Raw genomic sequence first — 26,551 nt, forward strand, 5'->3', positions numbered from 1 at the left:
GCTTCTCGATGTTTTCGCTAAATCTGTGCATGTATGTGAAAAAAGTTGTTGAGTCTGAAGAAAAAGTCTCTGAAAAGGAGTAGTCAGAATAATCCCCTCAAACGCATGTTCCCATCAACCAGTTAAAGGCACTCAGTCTGTCTGACTTTTTGCAGCCCAATGGACTGAAGCCTGCCAGCCTCCTCTGTCCATGGAATTCTCCAGGCCAGAAGACTGGAGTGGGTAGTTTATCCCTTCTCCAGGGGATCTTCACACCCAGGGATCAAACCCAGGTCTCCGGCATTGCAGGCGGATTCTCTGAGCCACCAGGGAAGCCCCTCCCATCAACCAGAGTAGACCTTTTAGCAGGGGGTACTGAATAGAGTTAAAATAATGAAACTTCAGTAATGAAACCAAAAGAGCTTTAAACCAAAGAATTTTCTTGACCAGCACTAACACAGCTTAAAACCAAGCCTCAAAAAGATCAAAACAATTCTAAATAACATTATACCCCAAAATAAAGCCCAAAATATTTAAAATAATATAACATCAGTATTAAATAATGTAAAATTAAATGTTTAGCATCCAGTCAAAAACACTAGCTATGCAAAGAAGCAGGAAATACAATCCACAAGGTGAAATATAAAAATGGAAAAAAAAAAACCCAACAGTGATACGATGATAGAATTAGTGGACAAGGAGGTTAAAAGGTATTGTAGATGTATTCTATACATTCAAGCAAATAAAGAAAACTATGAACATAGTAACAGAAATGCAAAGTATCAAACTGTATCATGCTCTTGGTGGTGGCGGTTAGATGACTCTACACATGTGAAAATACCACAGAATGATAAAAACATGAAAAGGTGAACGCATGAAGAAAATGGTGAAGTGAGTTAATCTGTATATCTAGTCAGTTATATTGACTTCTCGTTTTGATAATTAATGCACTCTAGTTATGTAAGAAGACATCACTGGAAGAAGACAGGTAATGGGCATCTGTACTATTTTTGCATCTTATGAACTTATAATTATTTGAAAGTCCAAAGATTCTTTAAAGGCTCAAACTGATCATTTTAGAGATAAAAATTAATATCTGTAACTAAACATGCACTGGAATTCTTCTGGAATAAAAAACATCTTAATGAACTTGAAAAGAAAGTCTTAATGAACTTGAAGATACAGCAATAGAAAAAAATGCAAAGTTAAACACAGTGAGAAAAGAGGCTGTGGGGCGGGGGGCGGGGGGGGGAAGGAATCATGGGACAATGAACTGTGAGTTAATATCAACTGCGGCAGCGAACTGCTGAGCAATATCACAGAGTCTAAAATTAATGTAACAGTATCCCAGAAAGAGTACAAGAGCAAGAAGGACATAAAAAAAAAAAAAAAAAACACAATGCCAAATTCTTCCTAATTTCATGAGAACTATAAACTCATAGATCCAGTAACTTCAACAACCTCTAAGGAGAACCAAAAAACAAGATTATCATTTGAGTCAAACTACTGAAAAATAGTAATAAGGAAATCATAAAGCAGTCAGAAGGAGAAAAAAAGAATATACATAGAGAAACAGAGACATAAATGATGGCCAACTGGTCATCAGAAACAAGAGGAGAAAAATTAACTTTTTTTTTGGATGGGGTGGGGTGAGGCTTGTGAGATCTCAGTTCCCAGATCAGGAGGGACTGAACCCAAGCCATGACAGTAAAAGCCCAGAATCCTAACCTCTAGGTCATCAGGGAATTCCTCTCAACATTTTTAAACTATAGAAAGAAAGAGGAAAATAAAACATTCAACCAAGAACTCTATCTAAAATATCTTTCAAAAATGAAAACAAATAGTCACTATGGAAGCATTTGGCAGTTTTTGTTTATTTTTTATAAAGTTAAGCATACACTTAACATATATATAGCCCAGCAATTGTGCCCCTGGGTATTTATCAAAGTGTACTGAAAATTAATGCTCATACTAACCTACGAGTGAACGTTTATACCAAGAAAGGGGTCCTTCAGCGTGTGTGCGCTCAGTCGCTCAGTCATGTCCGACTCTGCAACCCCAGGGACTGTAGCCCACCAGGCTCCTCTGTCCATGGGGATTCTCCAGGCAAGGATATTGGAGTGGGTTGTCATGCCCTCCTCCAGGGAATCTCCCCAACCCAGGGATAGAACCCAGGACTCCTGCATTGCAGGCAGATTCTTTACCATCTGAACCACAAGGGAAGGGATAAATAAAATGGTATATCTATACAACAGAATTCTATTTAACAATTTTTAAAAAGCTATCATGCAACATGGATGAATATTAAAAGCACTTCCTAAGGGAAAGAATTCAGACCAAAAAGGGCATATAACGTTTCCATCCATACGACATTCTGGAAAGGCAAAACTATAGAGACAGACAATAGACCAAGGGTTGCCAGGGAACTGGAGAAGGGTGGAGGAGTGACTGATTACACAGGAGACAAGAGGGAACTTGCATGTCCTGAAATCCATAGAACTTAACAACAGGAAGAGTAAAGCTGAATGTATGCAAATATAACTAATCAACCAGGAGTCTAGAAATACAAAACTGGCAAAAGAGTAATTGTATTACAAATGTTTGGCTTATCCACACTGAAGAGGGCATGGAAAATGGCGCTGACCTTAATAACTCTGGTAGACAGTATTCTGACTGGTAACTGTAGCAGAAAAAAAAAAACTGTATATGAACACTGTGTTCTGGTTGGTGAAGCGATTCCTTACAAGGCTACAGATTAGTAGTAATGCTGAAACAACTATACATGTCTACTGAAGACAAGCAATCAGTAAAATAGATGGTGGCGGGTGGGAGCCAGATTTTCCACTTCAGTGAAGTTACAGGTAAAGTAAGCAAGGAGGAACAGCTAGAACAAACTATGTAGTACTGGAATAGAGTCAGAGATACCTCTACTGGTACCAGTTTGTTCTCAACTATAAAACACTTGAAATAAGGTAATCATTCAGATTATTAGAGATGGATCACTTTATTGGTATGTTGCTTGAAAATAAGTTTGTAAAATGCTACATATATCAAGCTTGATAAAGTAGTATTTAAAGGATGTGTAAGCAATGTAAACAAATGGGAAAAAAAAAACACCTTAAAATAGATTTAGTCATGCTATCTGCTTAAATTTGACAAGAAGCCATTAAAAGGGAAACTATAAACCAAATCTTACATAAGAAAAAAAAAGCAGGCTTATTCATCCTACACATTTTCCTAATATGAGGCTAACAAAAATTAAGCACATAATATTCTCTAAATAAACGCAAACTGAATCCTGATTTTTATTTCAAAAAGAGATTTCTCAAAACAAGAAATCAGTTAATCATGAGTAAAATTTCTAGAAAATTTACTTTATTAGAGAGGAGAAATAATCATTAACTTTATTCTCCATATTCTATTAAGTTCTATACATCATTATCATACGAAAATATTATACTTTGAATAGAACAAGAATCAGACAATCTGAATTCTAGTTAGTACTAGCCTGATCAATCTCCTGTCTTCAGTTTCCTAGTCTGTAAAGTGAAGTGATCAATTTACACGAATTTTTTTAATGTGTGCAGCGCCAATGTTCTGTGTCAAAGCAATCCACTTAGGAAAGTGGACAATTACAGTTGATTTTTTCCCATATTTTTTCCTCCCACTTTATTTCTCAGTAGTACGTTATAACACTGCCCAAACATTTTGAAGGCTGGGAATGATATCTAAAAGAGTTTAATTTGGTAGTTATTACTACACTCAACTAAGCTACAATGTGAATTTGGTCAGGTTAAAAGAGTTGAACTTGTTAGGCAGGTTTTACTTTCTGATATATTATATTCCAGATAAGTTATTAATTAGAACACATTACCAGATGTAACCAATTTCACTGAAGCTCAACAAAAGCTGAAGTAAATGCACACAGCTATTATTTTTAAAATCTTAGGCTTCTCAAATTCCAGAACTGTTTCAAAGAAACGTTTTCTTCTTAGTAGGTAGGCTGTAGTTACAAAGATATTATAAACTATTTTCTGACCTAATTTTTCGTTCAATCACATAGATAAAAGTTTTCAAAATTCTGAATTGATGACTTCTGTTATATACAAGAAATGTGGGCAGACAAAATAAAAATAAATAAAACTCAGGAATTTGTTTCATACCAAACTTAGTCTGGGAAAATGTCACATTAACTAAAAATAGTTCTTCTGAATGTTTCAATAATACAGGTTTCATGGGTCTATGATTAACATGCAAAGTGAAAAGTCACCAACAAAGAAAAACAAAATAAATCACTACTAATAAATAATAACCATTCTTTTAAACTCCGCTTCCTCCTGGTTGTGGTAATTTAAGGCTTTATAACTTAACTCTGTGCGTCTCTATTTTCCCCACTGGCCCCGTTCCCGACACACCACTTCCGGCGTGTCTGTGCAGCTCTGTCACATAGATTTCAAGGAGCCTTCCAGGTGCCTGACACGTGCTGTGCGCTGCTGAGTCACTCCGTCGTGTCCGACTCTGCGACCCCCTGGCCTGTAGCCCGCCAGCCTTCTCTGTCCATGGGGATTCTCCAGGCAGGAATACTGGAGTGGGTTGCCATGCCCTCCTCCAGGGGATCTTCGCAAGAAAGGGATGGATAATAAAAAATCAACAGTCTAAAGGCCCAGCATCTCAAGACAGAAAACATCTACTACCAAGTCTAAAAAGTTCCAAATAAAATGAAATACAATACAGTCCTACTGAAATGTAATGACAAAGGTTCAATATTTCTGAACCACAGGCTTTCCAATTAAATGCTCCTCATTTGTTTTAGTCTTAAATTAAATTGGGGCCCAAAATTAAAACAATCAGGGGGTCTTCCTCTGCCTGAAACTTACATATATGTTTAGATAAGTTGCTTAACCTCTGTGTAATTCAATTACTTCATATTAATGTAGTAATATCTACAAAGTCTAGGTCACAAGTAAGATCAAAAAGTTCAAAATAAATTTACAATACAAAAACCTCATTTCAGTAAATAGCTGTTTAATTAGATCAGACTACCAGATGCGTTTAACAATCTGAATGTGTGAATGGCCAAACGATTAGTACTTACTAATTTCCTGTGAAGAACTGAAGCTTGGAAAAGACACTGATGCTGGGAAAGATTGAAGGCAGGAGAAGAAGGGGACGACAGAGGATAAGGTGGTTGGTTGGATGGCATCACTGACTCAATAGACATGAGTTTGAGCAAACTCCGAGAAATAGTGAAGGACAGGGAAGCCAGGCCTGCTGCAGTCCATGGGGTCTCAGAGTTGGACACAACTCAGCAACGGAACAACAACAATTTTCTGCAAGTTTATAGCTAAAGAAAGTTATCAGAATTAATGAAATGTTTTTGTACCACTCATTGCAGTTAGTTACAAATCCACAAAGGTTTCCAGGGAGGAAGCAGCAACCACCAAAGCCGTCCCTCTAAAATAAGACCAGGTGACATTAGTCTCGGGACCTCTCTGGTGGTCCAGGAGTTAAGATTCCACAGTTCTAACGCAGGGGGCACAGGCTCAACCCCTGGCGGGGGAACTAAACTCCCACATGCCACATGGTACAGACAAAAAATTAGGAAAAAAACACAAACACAAACAAACTACTTGGTTTCACAATTTACTCGAAGGGACTTACTGGTTCTATTGCTTTAACAAGGAAATTTGTGTAAGTTATCATCGGCAAGTCAAACTCTTTAGAATATATAATAGTTCCTTTCTTAATACTCTCCCTTGCAAAATGGCTGTACATTCAACAAATAATTTTATTTTATACCAGCAACTGAATATAGCACATGGGAACAGAAATCTGAAAACTGCAATTTTAATACTAACAATTTTTATAGGTAATACATATATATTTTTCTCATAATTTATATAAGCTGTTCATTTTGATAGGGTGGTATTAGAAACTAGTTCATATCAACTATTTAGACTTAATTACCAAATTCGTAACAATTAAGCTCACCAAATTACCTCATTAAGATGCTGCTCTTAACATAAATCTAGAAAGCCAGTTATATGTTAAAGCATGTATTTGAAACCTCAAAACTAATTTTTTTTCAGGTTTCCTAAGAATATTAAAACAAAGCTTAGGTAGAAAGCAGAGAAGAATAATCATAGCTCTCCATTTAAAGATAACATAGTCAGTGAACACTAACTTATAGATATTCTGCCAACTCCTCAAAGTTTATTTTTGTAAAACACAAAGCGGCAGCTACGGGTACACTGCTTTTTGCACCAAATACAAGGGAATAGCCACAGATGCTCTTCAAGGCACTGCTGCGTGACTGTCTAGGACACTAACACAGACAGGAAGAGACAACAGGCCTGTTCATACAGGACAGAAACAGGCTGAAGGATTTCACTATTTTTAATCACAGAATGCACATCAGAATCACCGAGGGTTTTGGGGTTTTTTTCCGTTATTGTTGTTTTTTAAGAAATACTGATACACCCTTGCCCATATCTTTGGAACCTGGTCATCAGTTTTTTTTGTGTTTTTTTTTTAAGTGCTCCAGATGATTCTAATGTACAGCCAGGGTTAAGACTTTATAGCAGAGTGAAATTCAAAAATGTTCTCACCTCAGTTTAAGTACTAGACAAAAAGAAACATTATATATATTGAGAGTACTGTATAAGAGCACTTTACATCTCCTATGCATGCCATTTCCTTGCCTCTCACTCTACCTCTGAGAAATAATGGTGGGCTTAAAAGATTAATTTTTAAACTGCTTTTTAAAAACACGAGATTTCTTTTGTTAAAATACATACAATGCAAGTGCAGAAGCAAATAATCAGAAGTAGATGAAAAATTCCAGTAAAACTTCATTACAAGAAATTTCTAATAAAAAAGTTCTTCTAATATATTCAATCAGTTCAGTTCAGTTCAGCCACCCAGTCATGTCTGACTCTTTGCAACCCCATGAACCACAGCATGCCAGGCCTCCCGTTTACCCAAACGCATGTCCATTGTTCGCTGATGCCATCCAACCATCTCATCCTCTGTGGTCCCCTTCTCCTCCTTCCCTCCCTCAATCTTTCCCAGCATCTGGGTCTTTTCAAATGAGTCATCTCTTCGCATTAGGTGGCCCAAGTGTTGGAGTTTCAATACTTTAGGTTTAAAGATACGTCCACTATCTTAACATTTCTTCCTAGAAAGGCAATATTAAGTATCATTTGCAAGGCATGAGGTACTGTGCACTTCAACCCTCAAAACAGTTCTATAAGGTAGATATTACTGTCTACCTTTTTTACAGATGAGAAAAAACCTCTGACAATAAGAAAATTACACAAGGTCAAGAGGTAATTAAGTAAGCTATAACTGCCATAATTTGAGTTCATGCTCACTTGATGTGAATTCAGTCTTTACATATCTATATATGTATATACACACACAAAGATACAAGTGGAAGTGAAAGCTGCTCAGCTATGTCTAACTCTTTGCGATCCCATGGACTACACAGTGCATGGAACTCTCCAGACCACAATACTGGAATTGTAGCCTTTCCCTTCTCCAGAGGATCTTCCCAACCAAGGTTTCCTGCATTTCAGAGGGATTCTTAACAGCTGAGTCACAAGGGAAGCCCCAAAGACATAAATGTACACATATATATCTCATACCAATTACAGTTTCATGAAGAAAGGTGATGCTTCTTCATGAAATGTAATTGGTATGATGGATATCATATAAATATCATAGATATAACATATATCTATCATACCAAATATGGTTTCAAGAAAAATGAAATCATTTTGGGAAATTCCAGCTGTCAAAAGTTCTACTCAAGTCTCACTATGATTCTAGAAGAAGGAAATCAGCAACAGGGTGACAAGTGACAGACATTAATCAGTTGGAATTTCAAAGTTCTAGAATCAGGAAATAAAGTACCCACAATATCCTTTCAGACACAGCTTCAGACAACTAAGAAAAAAAATAGGCACTACGTCACAAGGCAAACTGCTAAATTGTTTTGTTAAGTTTTAAAGCTAGATTACTATTGTCAATCTATGCTTTTGTGTCAACCTGTTTACACAGAAATTAGTAAATTCAATGTACAATTCTCTAAGGAAGCATCAAAATTCCTTAAGAAGTCCATTTCCTATGCCTTTCTGAATTTCTGCAAATGCTTTCTGCCTTTTAGATTCTCTCTCTATAGCAGACACTCCTGGGTGACTCCTTAACAGTCCTCCCTGTGATTGCCATGGTTGTTCAGTGGTTCAACCCTACCCACATGACTTAAGGGGAAATTCTGATTGGTCTAAGTTAATATGATAATACAATGCCCCCTCCCAGCCCCATTCAGTAAATGATTTATGTAAGGACATTAGAACCAACTCTGGCCAGTGAAATAGGGTAGAATTTTTAGGAAAGCAGGGTTTTAGGAAAGGAGAGGGGGACAGCCCCCTTTGTTCCCCTAAAAGTTCTATCAAGCTATCACAGTTAGAACTACTTACCGTAACCATCTTTCAACCATAATGAGAGCTAGTTTGGGGAATTCTCTGGCAATCCAGCGGTTAGGACTCTGCCCTCACTGCCAAGGGACTAGGTTCAACCCCTGATCAGGGAACTAAGATCCCACAAGTTGTGGGTAGTGTGGTCAGAACCAACCAACCAACCCTATACAGAGCTAGCTTAAAGAGAATCTCACATTTTAATAAAGGCAGAACTGAAAGATGAAAAGAATTTTGCTCAGGCGTTAATCCCAACTTGCAAATGTCCATTATTCCAGATATGAGAGAAAATACACTTTATGCAGTTGAACCAAAATCTTCCTAAACCTTGAGGCTTATCTACACTTAGTCCTTTAGTAATTTTTAAATCATTTTATGTAAACTCTTTCCAATGCATCCACCCTATTTATCCAGAGCATATACACAAACAGCTTAAACAATAGTTCTACCTCATTATTTCATTAGCTTATATATACTTAAGCTAAAAGTTGCATTAACACTAGCATAAAAACAGCTGATTCTTAGCATATACCTAGCCCTGTAGGGCAAACGGTACATAAGTAAGCCAGAATGGTTCTTTAGCTGTAAGTGTTCAGAACACTCTAGACTATAGGAATTGAAAGCAGTGGTTTAAGAGCATGTCAGTTAAGTGGAATTTTGTTAAGGACACCTGTCACAAACACATTTCTGTACATGACTGATTATGTATTTAACAAAAAATATATTCTTTTTCTATGTGAAGTGGGGGATGGGGTGGGGAGGCAACTAAGAAATCCTACAAAAAAAGAAGGGGAAAAAAACAAACCTTGGACAAATGTTTCCAGGAGAGAAAAGTGAAGTAAACCCAGAGTCAAAGAAGTATGGGTATGATCTATTTCAGTCTCAGCTCCGGCCAAGGGGCACTGCAGGAGAACAGAAACTATAAAGAACCTTCATAACCGTTAGTTGCTCCACTGCTAATGAATTAAAATGACAAAATCCCACAATCAAAAAGCTCAGGCAATACAGACAAAATGTATTATTTGCTTAATCTGTATAACAGCCAAATTCATTTTATCATATGTCATATCAAGGCTAACTATAGCAGTGTTCCACTGACAAAAAAAATTTGTTTTCTCTTTTAAGAAATATTAGCTGGACAAATTATTTCAAGTAGAAATTGATCAGAGATTCTGGAACAATTATTCAGTATTAAAACAGCCAAATACTCTTGATATTAATAATCATGTTATTTTCTACTTTCTAGCAAAAATATTTAACAAGCTTTACTATATCCCAAGACTTCCCTGATAGCTCAGCTGGTAAAGAATCCACCTGCAATGCAGGAGACGTGGGTTCAATCCCTGGGTTGGGAAAATCTCCTGGAGAAGGGAATGGGTACCCACTCCGGTATTCTGGCCTAGAGAAATCCATGGACAGAGGAGCCTGGCAGGCTACAGTTCATGGGGTCTCAAAGAGTCAGACATGACTAACTGACTTTCACTCACTGTATCCCAGGTAGTAAATGGAGGTTTCAATTAGAAATCCCCATATGAAGGACTTCACTGTGGTCTAGTAGTTAAGAATCTGCCTACCAAAACAGGTGACACAAGTCTGATTCTTGGTTCGGGAAGATCCCACACACTGCAGGGCAACTGGGCCCACATGCTCTAGAGTCTGCACCTCTAAATAAATAAATCTTTAAAACAAAAAAAGAAAGAAAAGAAGGACCCATAAGAAGCACAGAACTAGAGAATTTATTTCTGGAATAAAAACTCCAATTTGTACAGATCTTGGGGTCAGAAACTATGTTTCCAAATTATTCTCCATAGAATTATAAAGCAATGAACACCACAAAGTTACAAATGGCAATAATATCCACATCTTTAACAGTAATATTTATTCATTAAGAAAAAGCACTTAATATTTATTAAACACAATTTATGTTCACCTAACACACTAAATTAAATGTCTTGGCAGACTAATAAGAGCAGGAGTTTTTAATCTGGATTCTAAAAATATTTAGTTTGTTGGAAATTCCCTGGCAGTCCAGTGGTTAGGGCTCAGTGCTTTCACTGCTGTGGCCCAGGTTCAACTCCTGTAACTAAGAGCCTACAAGCTGTGCACTACAGCAAAAATAATAATAATAATAATTGATTTAAAAAAATTTTAATGCAGAGTTTGTTGATCAAACACAGTGGGTATGAAACTGGATGGGAAAAAGCTACATCTTTATTCTACTAATCTCTAATTGATATTTAGCATATCTTTAATTAAAAGCATAAGCAATAATCATCAAAAAGACCACAAATAACAAGTGTCGGCAAGGATGTGGAGAAAAGAGAATCCTTGCACTCTGTTGGTAGGAATGTAAATTTGACAGCCACTGTAAAAACCAGTATGGAATTTCCTCAGATAAAGTAAAAAGAGAACCACCAATGATCTACCAATTCCATTCTTGTATATTTATCGGAAGAAAATGAAAACACTAATTTGCATTGATACATGCACTCCCATGTTTACAACAGCATTACTCACAAGTCAAAATAAGGAAGCAACTAAAGCATCCATGCACAGATGACTGGATAAAGATGCAGCGGTGTGTGTATATACAACAGAGTTCTGCCAAGTCGCTTCAGTCGTGTCCGACTCTGTGCGACCCCATAGACAGCAGCCCACTAGGCTCCTCTGTCCCTGGGATTCTCCAGGCAAGAACACTCGAGTGGGCTGCCATTTCCTTCTGGAGTGCATGAAAGTGAAAAGTGAAAGTGAAGTCACTCAGTCGTGCCCGACTCTTACCAACCCCATGGACTGCAGCCTACCAGGCTCCTCCGTCCATGGGATTTTCCAGGCAAGAGGACTGGAGTGGGGTGCCATTGCCTATACTATTCAGCCATAAAAAAAAAGGATGAAATTTTGCCACTGGCAATAACATGAATGATGAACCTGGAGGGTATTGTGCTAACTGAAGTAAGTCAGAGGAAGACAAATGCTATATCTTATCACTTATTGTGAAACCTAAAAATAAAGGAATGAATACAGCAATACAGAAAAAGACACGGAGAAGAAACTAGTGGTTCCCATGCAACTCTACGGCAAGAGAGAAGGGAGGAACAAGAAAAGGACAGGGAATTAGGAGGTACAAACTACTACATATAAAAAACTACAAGGATATACTGTATAGCACAGGAAATGTAACCATTATTTTAAATTTAAATGAAGTGTAATCTATAAAAATTTAGAATCACTGTGCTATATAACTGAAACTAATATTATAAATCAATTACACCCCAATTTTTTAAAAGTGTCAAAAAAAAAAAAAAGGTAAGTAGCAAGCCACAGTGGGATGATCGCCAGCTGTGACTTTGTGACCTTGGAAAACGCAGGTATTTTCAAAGCACTGCAGCTGCTTCAAGTCTCGAGTTCTCCTTCACATGCATCACTGGCCTCAAAACTAGTCTACACCACTGGACACTGCTGATATGCACATCACTGAATTTACTTTTTAAACGTAAATGTTTTTAAAATTTTGTTTTAAAGTTTTACTTAAAAATCATACTCTAACTGGTGTCCTCATCAGCATGTATATTTAATGTTGCACAATTAAAATATTATTTTAGGAAAGGGTCCACATGTGTCAACAGAGAACCAAAGGCATTCACGGCCCAAAAAAGGATGAGAACACCTGGGAGAGAATTTCAGAGCAACAATAAGACTTTGCAGAGGATAACAAAGCATAGCAATTTAAGAACAAGAAAAAGCCTCAGAGCATTTTTTAGTTGAAACTCCTTGTTTTAGAGATACAGAAATCGTGGTCTGGTGACAGCATCCCTGTTCAAGGTCACACACACAACTAATTACTGACAGAACCAGAGAAAACAGAATCTACTGTTTTCTGGCTCAGGATTCAAGGCTAAATTAACCTTGATGAGACTTGGCTATAACAAAGCAAGACAGGGCAAAGACGACTCTGCAAATACATGCCAAAAAGTTATTACAGAAAGAGAGAAATTATACAGAAAGATGAGCTAGTTTGCAAAAGAAAAGGATGGGTCGAGGTGTGAAAGCATATTGAAATTAAATTCTACTACACGGCATGCCAAAACAAACGTTGAAAAAGACAAGTAACAAAGCAAAAAGGTGACACCCTATTTGCAGAGAATGCATAGGCATAGTTCAAATAGCTGACTATTCCAAACTTTATTAAAAGATATTGTCTCTCCCACTTTTCCTGAAACATATACTTCTTGGTCATTTTTCCCACTTTATAGAGTGACACAGGCAAAGAGAAATTTTTACTTTCCTCCTTATCTATGATAGTAAGTACAACAGCATAAGCACAACAGCAAAAATCAAATAAGTTAGTATCCATACCAAGGAAACAACAGAAAGAGGTAGTTGCTGCTACTCAATTCTAGCTAAATGCTACCAAGAAAAGAACTGTCACCTTAGAATTCTAGATAGAACAAAAGAACAAAAAATGAGGGTGAAATACATTTTCAGAGGAAAAAAAAAGACAAGATCATGAGACTTGTTCTAAAAACAGGAAGTTTCTTTGTGCAAAGGTAAATAATAAAGCTTAGAATTTCTTGAATGAAAAACAACAAAAATAGCAAACATGTGGTAACATATAACTGACCAGGAGATGACAAACTTTTCTGTAAAGGGCCAGCCTGATGATAACAGCAGGTTAGGAAGCGACAGAACCTGACAGAGAACAACAGACTGGCTTCAATCGGGAAAGGAGGACGTCAAGGCTCATACAGTCCCCCTGCTTATTAACTTCTATGCAGAGCACATCATGCAGAATGCCAGGCTGGATGTCACTGGAATCAAGATTGCCGGCAGAAATATCAGTAAGGTCAGATATGCAGATGACACCACCCTGATGGCAGAAAGACTTCCCTGGTGGCGCAGATGGTAAAGCATTTGCCTACAATGTGGGAGACCCGGGTTCGATCCCTGGGTTGGGAAGATTCCCCTGGAGAAGGAATTGGCAACCCACTCCAGTACTCTTGCCTGGAAAATCCCATGGACGGAGGAGCATGGTAGGCTACAGTCCATGGGGTCACAAAGGGTCGGATAGGACTGAGAGTCTTCACTTTCTTTCTTTCACTTATGGCAGAAAGCAAAGAGGAACTAAAGGGCCTCTTGATGAAGGTGAAAGAGGAATGAAAAAGCAATTTTAAAACTCAACATTCAGAAAACAAAGATCATGGCATCCAGTCCCATCACTTCATAGCAAATAGATGGGGAAACAATGGAAACAGAGACAGACTTTATTTTCTTGGGCTCCAAAATCACTGCAGATGGTGACTGCAGCCATGAAATTAAAAGGCACTTGTTCCTTGGAAGAAAAGCTATGACAAACCTAGACAGCATATTTAAAAACAGAGACATTACTTTGCCAACAAAGGTCCATCTAGTCAAAGCTGTGGTTTTTCCAGTAGTCATGTACAGATGTGAGAGTTGGACCATAAACATGGCTGACGGCTGATGAATTGATGCTTCTGAACTGTGGTATTCGAGAAGACTCTTGAGAGTCCTTTTGGACTGCAAGGAGATCCAACCAGTCCATCCTAACGGAGATCAGTCCTGGGTGTTCATTGGAAGGACTGATGCTGAAGCTGAAACTCCAATACTTTGGCCACCTCATGCGAAGAACTGACTTATTAGAAAAGACCGTGATGCTGGGAAAGATTGAAGGCAGGAGGAGAAAGGGATGACAAGGATTAGATGATTGGATGGCATTACCAACTCAATGCACATGAGTTTGAGCAAACTCCGAGCGATGGTGAAGGGCAGGGAAGCCTGGCGTGCTGCAGTCCATGGGGTCACAAAGAGTTGGACAAAACTGAGTGACTGAACAACAACAGACCAAGAGACAGCAAACTCTTCTATAAAGGGCCACCCTGATGGTAAATGTTTTAGGCTTTGCAGGCCAAAAAATCTGTTGTAAATAACCAATTCTGCACTTGCAACATAAGAGAACCAATAGACAATACATAAACTAACAGGTGTGGCTGTATCTCAGCAAAATTTTCTTTATAAATGTGGGTGGCAGGTGTATTTGGCCTGTAGTCATAGTCTAACAGGCTTCCCAGCTGGCATAAGTGGTAAGGAACCTGCCTGCCAGTGCAGGAGACATAAGAGACAGGGTTCAATACCCTGGAGGAGGAAATGGCAACCCACTCCAGTATTCTTGGCTAGAGAATCCCATGGACAGAGGAGCCTTGAGGGTTACAATCCACAGGGTCATAAAAAGTCGGACACAACTGAAGCGACTTAGCAAGCACAGTCTAACAATCCCTATTCTTCTCTTTTCAAATTCTTTAAAACATGCATGATAATTTAAAGCAAAATTTGCATCACTGTCTGAAGGGGTATGTGAACCATGCAGATAGACAACTACAGCATAGATGAGGGTAACGAAAGGGAGCTACGTGGTGACAAGATTATAAACTGTAATAAGTGTAGTGGGTTGAGTTGTGTACCAATAAAGATATATTCAGGTTCTAACCCCTGGTATCTCTGAATCTAATTATATTTGGAAATAAAGTCTTCACCGAGGCAGTCAAACTAAAAGAAGATAATTCTCAGTTTGTGGGGGCCCCAAATCTGATGACTAGTATCTTTTTAAGAAAAAGGAGAGACATAGAGATATACAGAAAAGAAAGATAATCAAATAAAAATGAAGGCAAAAATATGAGTGACATAGCTGTAAGTTAAGGAACATCAAGGATTTCTGACAACAACCAAAAGGTAGAAAAGGCAATAAAAGATTCTCTCCTAGAGCCTTGAGAAGAAGCATGGACCTGCTGCTACCTTGACTTCAGACTTCTAATCTCTAAAACTAAGACACAACATGAAAAGTCTTAAATCTATTGAAAAAATTGAATTCACACTTAAATTCCTCCAGGTTTAGATAGTTTCACCAGTAAACCTTCCAAAGATTTCTAAAGAAAGAATGCCACTCTGACACAGTGTCTTCCAGAAAAATAGAACAAAACTGATAGGAAATAATACTTCCTATCATTTTTATGACACTACCATTACATGGATACCAAAACCAAAGACAATGTAAGAAAAAAAAAACCCCGATATCCCTCAAAAAAAAAAAAAAGAGAGTAAAAATCCTCAACAAAATATTAGCCAATCAAATTCAAGAAAATAAAAATAAATGACAAATAAGCCTTATTCTGGGACTATATTTGCTCACCTTTCTCTCAGTTTCTTGAATAAGATAAAAACATATGAAATAATAACAACATACTGTTGAGTTTGTAAAATATTTAACTGTGATATGTATAACAGCACAAAAAGGGAGAAGAGAGAGCTGTATAGGAATAAAATTTCTATATCTCACTAGAATTAAACTAGTGTGTCTGAAGTAAATTCTAGTAAGAATATAGTAAGCCTGAGTGCAACTCCTAAGAAAGTAATACAAAAGGATATGGTGAAAATAACATTAGAGGATCTAAAACGGTATATTAGAAAAACATCATTTGATGTAAAATTAGAAAGCAGCAGAGGAGGAATAAAACATCAGGCAAGACACAAAAACATACAGAAAACACAGCAAAACGGCAGGTTTTATATCTTACATCAGTAACAATATTAAATGTAAACAAAGAATCCAGTCAAAAGGCAGTGTCAGACTGCAAAAATATAAATAACACAATCTAAATGTCCATCAACAGAAGAATGGATAAAGATGTGGTGCATATACTTACATATATATGGGGTTTGTGTGTGTGTGTGTATATACACATACATACATATATATATACACACACATATATATACACATACACACGCACATACAACCTTCAAGATGCACAAGTTGGATTTAGAAAAGGCAGAAGAACCAGAGATCAAACTGCCAGCATTCACTGGGTCAGAGAGAAAGCAAGGAACTCCAGAAAAACATCTACTTCTGCTTTACTGATTACACTAAAGCTTTAGACTATGTGGATCACAACAAACTGTGGAAAATTCTTAAAGAGATGGGAATACCAGACCACCTTTTCTGTCTTCTGAGAAACCTGTATGCAGGTCAAGAAGCAACACTTAGAAGAGCTGAACATGAAACAATGGACTGGTTCAAAATTGGGAAAGGAGTACGTCAAGGCTGTACACTGTCACCCTCTTATTTAACTTATATGCAGAGTATATCATGTGAAATGCCGGACCGAATGAAGCACAAGCTGGAATCAAGATTGCTGGGAGAAACAGCAACAGCCTCAGATAAGCAGATGACACCACTCTAATGGCAGAAAGGGAAGAGTAACTATTGAGACTCCTGATGAAGGTGAAGGAGGAGAGTGAAAAAGCTGGCTTAAAACTCAACACTAAAAAACTAAGATCATGGCATCCCACTCCATCACTTCATGGCAAATAGATGGGGGAAAAGTGGAAACGGTGGCAGGTTTTATTTTTTTGGGCTTCAAAACTACTGTGGATGGTGACTTCAGCCGCAAAATAAAAAGATGCTCCTTTTCTTGCTCCTTGCAAGAAAAGCCATGACAAACATAGACAGCATATTAAAAGGCAGAGATGTCACTTTGCCAACAAAGGTCCATCTAGTCAAAGCTAGACTACTGGTTTTTCCAGTAGTCATGTAAGGATGTGAGAGATGGATCAGAAAGAAGGCTAAGCACCCAAGAATTGATGCCTTTGAGTTGTGGTACTGGAGAACTGTTGAGAGTCCCTTGAACTGCAAGATCAAACTAGTCAATCCTAAAGGAAATCAACCCTGAATAGTTATCGCAAGGACTAACACTGAAGCTGAAGCTCCAATACCTTCACCACCTGATGCAAAGAGCCGACTCACTGGAAACGACCAAGAGACCGTGATGCTGCGAAACATTGAGGGCGAGAGAAGGGAGTGATAAAGGATGAGATGGTTGGATGGCATCACCAACTCAATGAAAATGTAGTTGTCGTTCAGTCACTCAGAGACTGCAACACACCAGGCTTCCATGTCCTTCACTATCTCCCCGAGTTTGCTCAAATTCATGTCCACACACACACACCCACACACCTGAGTCACTTCACTGTACACCTGAAATTAATACAACATTGTAAATCACTTTGATTTCAATTAACACTTTATTGCTAAAAAATGCTAACCATCAGAGGCTTCAGTAAATCATAATCTTTTGGCAATAGTATCATAAAAAATCACAGATAACAGATCACATAACAAATACGATAACAATAAAAAAGTTTAAAATATTGTTAAGAATTATTGAAGTCTGACAGAGACACAAAGTGAACAAATGTTGGAAAAATTGGCACCAACATATTTACTTAACACAGAGTTGCAACAAACTTTCAATTTATAATACACAAAATATCTTCAAAGCACAATAAAAAAGGTTGCTTGTTTCCCCTCAAGATCAAGTGGCTGACGGGGAGCTGGTGGTTTGCTGTTGCTGCTGCCGAGCATCACTAGTTTCCTACTAAATATTGCTAGCCTGGGAAAATGTCAAAGTTCAAAACTGTAAATACAGTTTCTACTTGATTGTTTTTGTACCATTGCAAAGTTGAAAACTCAAAACAATCATAAGTTGGAGACTTTCTGTAATAGATTTTATAACAGTTTAGTAAATGAGTTCAGCAAGTTTGCAGAGTACAAAATAAATATGCAAAAATCAACTGCATTTCTAATCTGAAAATAAGAAAACAATTCCATTTATGAAGCATCAAAGAGAATGAATTACTTGGTAATAAGTTTAACAAAAGAATTACAAGACTTATCTTCTGAAAACTACAAAATATTGTCAAAAAAACCTAAAGATCAACTATGTAAATGGAAACTACAGTAACAGAACAAGTAAGATGGCAATACTCCCTAAACTGATCTACTAACTCAAAACAATCTGGCTTCTTTGAAGAAAATGACAAACTACTTCAAAAATTCACATGGAAATTCAATGGACTCAGACTAACAAAAACTATCTTGAAAAAAGAATAAAGTTGAAGGATTCATTCTTCCAGACTTGAAAAGTTCACAATGCAATAGACATACTGGCATAATGATAGATATAGCAACAAAGAAGAATTTAGTCTAGAAAAACCCTCACATTTTATAGTCATTTTGTTTTAGATGGGATGCCAAGATAATTCAATGGGGAAAAGTATAGTCTTTTCAACATATAGTGCTGGGACAATTTAATACCCACATGTAGAAGAATCAAGTTGGACCCATTTTCTTTTATCACATACAAAATGTATTCATATGGCCCATAAACATAAATATATGAGCTGAAACTCTGAGAAAACATAGAAACAAATCTTCAAGACCCTAAGTTCTCAACATGAAAGAATGAACAACAAGATAATATGCTGTATTTCATCAAAATTCAAAACTTTTCTGATGAAAATTATACCATTTAATAAGTAAAAATAAAACCCAGAAAATGGGAGAAATATTAGAAGAATTACATACCTAGTGAGGAATTTGTACCTAAAATAAAGAACTGCTACAACTGGTTAATAACAAGACAAACTGGTTTAAAACTAATTTAAAAATAGACAAAGGATCTGGATCTGAATAGACATTTTTTCCCAAAGAACATACACATATTTGTGGCCAAATGTGTACACACACACACACAATTTGATGTCATTAACCACCAGGATAACTTTTAAGTGAAGTATCTAGATCATACACAGGAGGATGAGAACAATAAAAACACAAACAATAACAAACATTTGCCAGAATTTGTAGAAACTGAAACCCTCACATATTGCTGGTGGAAATATATAATGGTACAGCAGCTTTGGATAACAGCCTGACAATTCAAGAAGTTAAACACAGTCATCATTTGACCAAACAATTCTACTATGTATGTAGCCAAGAGAAATATATATACATACATAAAAACTTGCACAAGTTCATAATAGTCAAAAAGCAGAAACAATCAAAATGTCCATCAACTGATAACGCATAGATAAAACGGGATATACCCATTCTGTGACATATTCTACAGAAATAAAAGGATTAAGATGCGAATACTTCATCATGTATGATCTTTGAAAACACTATGCCAAGTGAAAGAAGCCAGTCACAAACGATCATGTATTCCATTTACATGCAACATATAGGACAGGAAAATGTAGAGAGACAGGAAGTAGACCTGTGGCTGCCTAAGTTGGTGGAGGTGGGGGTTGGAAAGAAACAGGGAGGGCCAGCTAAAGGGTATGAGTTCTTCTGAGGTGAGAAAAATGTTCTAAAATTAATTGCGGCGGTGGTTACAAAGATATAAGAAAATACTAAAAACCACTGAACTGCACAATCTTAAATGGGTGACTTAAAATATGATAAGTGAATTGTAACTCTATGAAACTGTTTACATTTTAAGACTGAAAATCAGGCAAGGATGTTCCAGCCAGTGCAACAATGCAAAAAAAGAAAAGAAAAGAACAAACAAGACAGATGGGAAAAATAGAAAAAACAAATCTTCCTGTCTATAGATGACATGGACTGCCTGAGCAAAATACGTTAAACCATCTATAAAAAAGCTCCTAGAACTACTATGTAAGTTTTGCAAGGTCAAAAGCATGATCAAGGTATGAACAAAATCCTATTTCTATATGGAAATGAAAGTGTCAGTTGCCAAGTTGTATCTAACTCTTTGGGACTATAGCCCACCAGGCTCCTTTGTCCATGGGATTCTCCAGGCAAGAATACTGGAATGGGTAGCCATTTCCTAATCCAGGGAGTCTTCCCAGTAGATAGTATATTATAGCTCCAAATAGTTTCCCCAAAATTAGACATTCAGGTATAAATATAAAATACATAGTTATAAATTTAACAAAAAGTGCAAATTCTATATGCTGAAAGCAACAAAACTTTTATGAGATAAATCAAAGATACTATGTCTAAGGATGGGAAGGCAGTATAATTAAGATGTCAACTCTCTCCTAATTGATCAACAGATGAATTAAATACAATCCCAATCAAAATCCCCAAAGGATTTTTTTAATAAAGAGAAATAGATTTCCATCCATCATTAGGAAAATCCAAATAAGAACCACAATGAGCTCAAACACACAAGAATAGCTATATTCACACAAATAGACAAGTACTGGCAAAGAAATGGAACAACTGGATCCCTTATACGTTGCTGGCAAAATGTAACACTGCTCCAAGTGCTAGAAATACAGTCAAGATACTAAGTAGAAATGAGGCAGGGAGATACCTGTTCTCATAGAATTTTCTTCTAGCTAACAAATAATGAACAGAAATTACTTTTTTTTTTTTTAACATTTATTAAATTATTTGGCTGCACCTGGTCTTATAGTTGAGGCATTGCAGGATCTTCAATCTTTGTTGCAGCATTCAGGTTTTTCAGTTGCGACATGTGAACTCTTAGTTGCAGCATATGGGATCTAGTTACCAGATCAGGGATGGAACCTGGGCCCCCAGCATTGGGAGAGCAGTCTTAGCCACTGGACCATCAGGAAGTCCCCAGAAATGATTTTTGATACTGACACATGTTAAGCCAAATAGAGAGTATTATAATATTGCAAAAGGTAAATTGGATAAAAGTAATCAGGAATTACTTTTTGAGATTACAACTGATAAGTCATTCAAAGGATGAGGGTGTATGTATATAAAAAAACTCACCAATTCAATAAGGACTCAAAAATATTTTCTATTTCTCACTCGATTAAATAAAATAGCTTTTCTCTCTTTAATAAATACATGTAACTAACCAAGGTATTTTAATCTACAGAAATTATCACTACTATCATAAACTGGTATGCTGTTTATGAGAACCCAAGAAGACTGATTTTAATTAGGCTTGATTTTTTAAACAATGAAGTAAAATAACACACTCCTATCTTCACTGACCCCATGGGGTATAAAACACTCTGCATTAAGAACCACAAGTCTAAATGAAAATGTTTCTAGTCTACCTTAATGCCTAAAAACTAATACTAGTTTTTAAGGATCTTAACTCTTTTTCCTGTCTTCAAAGGCACAATTTAGTATCTGTCCCACTTTCATCATCATGTGTATGCCCACTTAATTTCCACTCTGTACCTGTTCTATTAACTTCTTTCTTCTACATTACATGTTTTCAGAATGAACATCCTGCTTTGTTTTCATTGAACATCTTTTCTCCTATTGATTGTACAGTTAAAAAGTTATCAATATTTGGTTTAAACAATTATCAACAAGACAATAAATCAACTAGACTTACTCCATAAAAATTGTTTTTAAAAAACGTGACATATTGGCAAACTAAAATTTTGTAGTGAAAAAAAAAAAAGCCACCAAAAGATATCCTTCAAAATTTGGCATCCTTATTCCAAAGTTTCTATATACTATATACAAGCAGCAAAATTTACTATTATTCCTCTGCCATTTTACTTCTTTCTTTCCAAAGATCAAGCCTAATTTGATACAAGCATAGTCATTGTTTATGGTCAAAATATAAGTTTTATTAGCCTTTTAATTATTTAGGTAAATTTAAAATTATCTTTGGCCACAAATACACACTACTGATTTAATTTGCTAAAAGCCACATTAACTCCTCAGTTTCAAGGCCAAATAAAAATATTATTGCATTCAACAAGCATACAGGGGAATTAAAAATTAATAATCCACAAAGTGACTTATGTCTTAGAAAAGTATCTGGTACCTAGTAGGCATTAATTAAAATTTGCTGAATGAATAAACTGTGTGTGAAAAGCACTTACTACAGAACATGACTTAAAAAATACTAGTTTCCTGACTGCTTACTCCCCAAGAACGTATTACTCTTTGAAAAAACTATCCACAATAAGGAAGAGTTGATCTTATTGGTTTTTCCCCCTTCCTTATATTTTACTAAGCTTTCCAAGCTGTTAAAAAAGTTTTACGAATTGTCATTTTTATTACAACTTTAATTAGGAGAAATCTACAATTTTGTAACCTAAAGTAAACTAATCAAGACTTTAATCACTCTCACTATATGAAACTTTTTGCAAGCATAAACATGTGCTTCTTGAAGCCACTAATGAAGACTAATAAAAAATACAAAACTGCAACTCTATGGGTAGGCAGAATTGTTAGTAGATAAAAAGCAGATGTTAGACATCACCACCCAAGAATCATCACTTGAATCACACTACCATTTTTACAAGAGTCTACATACAGTGTTTATATATAACACCCTAAATACTACAGCAATATTCAAATATAATTACATCCACTTTAGAAAAAAAGGAAACTGAACTTCAGAAAGGTTATGTAACTTGCCTATACTTATAGGATGGGAGAACAAGGACAAGGTTCCATGTCAAAGTCATTCAGCTCTAAACCCTGTACATTTTTCACTATTAAATCACACCTTCACATAATCTATACATAAATTTAAGTCTAGCAATACACACAATCTGGAAGAGATTTTACCATCCTCATGATAGAAGATGGAGAAGGAAATGGCAACCCACTCCAGTATTCTTGCCTGGAGAATCCCAGGGACGGAGGAGCCTGGTAGGCTGCTGTCTATGGGGTCGCATAGAGTCTGACACGACTGAAGCGACTTAGCAGCAGCAGCAGCATGATAGAAGAAATGTAGCAAAATTGTGGAGGAAGGGATACTCACTATACTAAACACCCATTCATTCAATCAACGTTTTTAGGCCCTATTAGCACAACAGAAAACTATCCAAAAGAAATGACTGATTAATACATGAAGCAACACTGAAAAAAATCAAAATGTTATGCTGAGCAAAAGATGTCAGACACAAAAAGAATGCATATTATACAATTCCATTTGCTCAAATCTCTAAAAACAATTCTAATCTACAGGGACAAAAAGCAGATTAGTGGTTTGTCTGTGGCTACAAATGAGGACTGTCTGGAATAATGAACTCTGGTATGATGGGCAATAGGAGATACACGTATACACATTTTAAATCTTCCTAAAATGTTTAGGCAGTGAATTAACATGCTTTAAAAAAATCTTAGTACAATAAACATTTGACAGAAATTAGTTGTAGTAGAACTAGCATCATTAGCTGCCTGGTCGTCAACTGTTCTGTCCTCTTACTACAAGGTTTATTTTCAGCCAACTAAAGTTTCCTAAGTTATAGATTTTCTACAAGGAATATAAATCACACATGAGCCTTCAAATGTTACACATATATTTTTATACTCTATTAACTGCATTACATCTTGCTTCCCAATTTAAGGCTAGTTCTATAGATAAAAGGGCTTGCTTCCCCGGTGGCTCAGACTTTAAAGAGTCTACCTGCAATGCAGGGGATTGGGGTTTGATTCCTGGGTCAGGAAGATCTCCTGGAGAATCCAGCATTCCTGCCTGGAGAATCCCAAAGACAAATGAGCCTGGTGGGCTACAGTCCATGGGGTCTCAGAGAGGTGGACACAACTGAGCGACTAGTACTGTCACTTATTCCCTTTCTATAGATACAACAACTGCTTCTTAAGTGAATGTGGCAGCTACTCTTAGCATAATTCCGAGCCAGAGAAATATGAACTTCTGGCATTCCAAAAGGACATGGTGCTGTCATTTTAAACTATGTACTCCAACAGTGGGCCATGAAATAAATTCAGTGAATCAAAACCAGCATGCTTAAAGACATGATATATAATAGAAGACATCCGAATGTACCTTGCAGTAAGGAAAATGTTTTCTGTGATTTGTTGTTCTTTTTTTCTTTCAGTCACATACAGATGCATAAACACTCAACACTCAATCCATACTATGGATACTGGTTTGAGGCAGCAAAAAAGTGAATGTCTCTACAAATATGGTAGAGCAAGAATAACAGTGTAATGAAAAAGTAGTAAGCTTTGAAATAAAAAAAAAAACCCAACAAAAAAACCCCAAAGTTTTTAATCTTAGTTCTGCTACTCATTAGCTATATGAACTTGGAGAAGTGGATTGTAGGTTGTCTTATAGAATCTTTATTTAACCAACTATAAAATGAGAAGTATTCAACTAATTTTGTATATGTAATAACTGTGAAGAGTACAGATAAGATCATTGTATGGAAAGTAAAAGCCAAAGAACTTTTGATGGCTTTACAAAATCTTCCCTGACTTACCTTTAAATAAGTCATCCATCTACCTTTTCTCCATCTGTCTACCTTTCTCCTTTCCCACCACACCCCAGTCACATACACCTCTTGCAATTTTTCAATCGTAAGACATCCAATCATAAAACACCCTCTCCCAGGGTATCTGCTCCTGTTTTTGTCCCTACCTGGAACCCCTTTCTCTTGAACATGTACAAGACTGCTCCTCCACTCACATCACCTTCTAAGGGAGGACTTCCATGACCAGGCAATTTAAATATGCATCCCATAAATACAGTCCAAAGCTCCAATACCTTGGCCACCTGGTAAGAAGAGTTGACCCATCAAAAAGACTCTGATGCTGGGAAAGATTGAGGGCAGGAGGAGAAGGGAGCAACAGAAGAGGAGATAGTTGGATGGCATCACCGACTCGATGGACATGATTCTGAGCAAACTCTGGGAGATGGTGAAGGATGGGGAAGCCTGCTGCAGTCCATGGGGTCACAAAGAGTCAGACATGACTGAGCGACTGAACAACATGTTATAGGCTTTGATTTGATACCCATGGATAAATTTGAAAATAACAGGTGGTTTGCTAGTGGAGGGTATGCAAAGTACCATTATTATGTTTGCTAACTTTATTTCTGTGAGAAATATCAACAACTTTTATTTGCCAGAAGAAATATCAACAACCTCAGATATGTAGATGATACCCACTTTAATGACAGAAAATGAAGGGCAACTAAAGAGTTTCTTGATGAAGGTGAAAGAGGAAAGTGAAAAAGCTGGCTTAAAACTCAACATTCAAAAAATTAAGATCATGGCATCTGATCCCATCACTTCACAGCAAATAGTTGAGGAAAAAGTGGAAATAGTGGCAGATTTCACTTTCTTAGGTTCCAAAATCACTGTGGATGGTGACTGCAGCCACACAATTATAAGACACTTGCTCCTTGGAAGGAAAGCTATGACAAACCTAGACAACGTATTGAAAAGCAAAGGCATCACTTTGCCAACAAGTCTGTCTAGTCAAAGATATGGTTTTTCCAGTAGTCATGTATAGATGTGAGAGCTGGACCATAAAGAAGGCTGAGAGGCCAAGAATTGATGTTTTTGAACTCTGGTGCTGGAGAAGACTCTTGGACAGCAAAGAGATCAAACCAGTCAATCCTAAAGGAACAAAACCCCGAGTATTCATTGGAAGGACTGATGAAGCTCAAATATTTTGGCCATCTGATGAGAACAGCTGACTCACTGAAAAAGACCCTGATGCTGAGAAAGACTGAAGGCAGGAGGAGAAAAGGGTGACAGAGGATGAGATGGTTGGATGGGGTCATCAACTCAACGAACATGAATTTGAGCAAGCTCCAGGAGATAGTAATGGACAGGGAAGCCTGGCATGCTGCAGTCTATGGGGCTGCAAAGAGTCAGACAAAACATAGTGATTGAACACACAACTTTGTTTCATATTTGTGTAATAATTATTTACTGAAACTATCTCTTAATCACATTTTGAATAAATATTAGACAGTGGAAAATATTTATTATATAAAATTTTTAAAAAGAAATTACAAATCAGTAAGAATAGCCCAATTTCCCTTTAACAAAAATGGGAAGAGTTATTGTCTCTGGATGGTTTTTCTCTTTTTATATACTCCAGATTTTCTAAAATTTTCACACTCACTTGTGTTACTTTAATAATAGAGAGTAAATGCAAAAACAAATTGGAGCGCTTTTTAACACACACATACAAACATGGTGAGTGGAAACAACAAATAATATTCCCCTTCAATACACAATCATCTTCCAGCTTCATTACTCTGTGATTCACTTTCCTTACTTCGCTGCTGCAGCTACTTAGTACTATTCACTTTCCTTATATGGTATTTATTTTAATGCTTCCAAACGCTAAGTACCCAACAGATCTTTAAAATTACTCATACACATTACATAACGCAGAGACTATACAACAGTTTCAAACTACTGCACTGACTTCTTAATGCTCTTAATTATAAATTACAAATGAATTTCATTTATAGGAAAAAAAAGCATGATGTTCACAAAAATATGTCTGG

The 26,551-nt window shown here is 36.7% G+C and overlaps 1 protein-coding gene across 6 annotated transcripts in view; it reads right to left on the reverse strand.

Moving 5' to 3' along the window:
* The window catches only part of CNOT2 (CCR4-NOT transcription complex subunit 2), a 119,203-nt gene that overhangs the window by 82,370 nt on the left and 10,282 nt on the right, over positions 1–26,551 (reverse strand). For 2 of the 6 annotated variants that reach the window (XM_065934633.1, XM_065934632.1), the window contains exon 1: positions 9,262–9,280. The exons of the other annotated variants lie outside the window; for them this stretch is intronic. The gene's annotated coding sequence lies outside the window, so the exon portion shown is untranslated. Of the gene's footprint in view, positions 1–9,261; positions 9,281–26,551 lie in introns of those variants that run through there. 6 annotated transcript variants of the gene reach the window in all.

This window comes from Muntiacus reevesi, chromosome 4 (genome assembly GCF_963930625.1).
Source record: "Muntiacus reevesi chromosome 4, mMunRee1.1, whole genome shotgun sequence".
Classification (NCBI taxonomy): Eukaryota; Metazoa; Chordata; class Mammalia; order Artiodactyla; family Cervidae; genus Muntiacus; species Muntiacus reevesi.